This window comes from Theropithecus gelada, chromosome 4, assembly GCF_003255815.1.
Source record: "Theropithecus gelada isolate Dixy chromosome 4, Tgel_1.0, whole genome shotgun sequence".
Taxonomy (NCBI): domain Eukaryota; kingdom Metazoa; phylum Chordata; class Mammalia; order Primates; family Cercopithecidae; genus Theropithecus; species Theropithecus gelada.
The window spans coordinates 30,513,733-30,514,386 of record NC_037671.1 but is presented as its reverse complement, the minus strand read 5'-3'; the positions used below and the strand labels follow the sequence as shown (position 1 = coordinate 30,514,386).

The window sequence follows — 654 nt, the reverse complement described above, 5'->3', positions numbered from 1 at the left end:
CCCTTCCCTTCCCTTCCCTTCCCTTCCCTTCCCTTCCCTTCCCTTCCTTTCTTCCTTTCCTTCCTTTCCTTCCTTCCTTTTCTTTCTTTCTTTGAGACGGAGTCTCGCTCTTGTCGCCCAGCCTGGAGTGCAGTGGCAAGATCTCGGTTCACTGCAACCTCCGCCTCCCGGGTTCAAGCGTTTCTCCTGCCTCAGCCTCCTGAGTAGCTGGGATTACAGGCACCCGCCACCACGCCGGCGAATTTTTGTACTTTTAGTAGAGACGGGGTTTCGCCATGTTGGCCAGTCTGTTCTGGAACTCCGGACCTCAGGTGATCCGCCCGCCTCGACCTCCCAAAGTGCTGGGATTACAGGTGTGAGCCACCGCGCCCGGCCGGGACGACTTTTCAAGGGGAAATAGTCATTTCAATCCAGCCCATGTGTTAATCCTTTCAAAATAAAGTTATTTGGTTTTCATTGAGACCTGGATGTCTATTTTTGTTTTGAAGCCGTCTAACAAACTAGTTGCTGGGGTTTTTTCTAATTATAGAAGTGTGAAATAGTTTCCAAATAATATATAATTCCGGTTTTGTTCAGCTGCGGCTCCGTGGCTTAGCTGGTTAAAGCGCCTGTCTAGTAAACAGGAGATCCTGGGTTCGAATCCCAGCGGGGCCT

The 654-nt window shown here is 50.6% G+C and overlaps 1 non-coding gene across 1 annotated transcript; it reads left to right on the top strand.

Moving 5' to 3' along the window:
- Positions 1–580: 580 nt before the first annotated feature.
- On the top strand, positions 581–654 carry TRNAT-AGU. The gene has a single exon. It is a non-coding gene; the product is annotated as a tRNA-Thr (tRNA).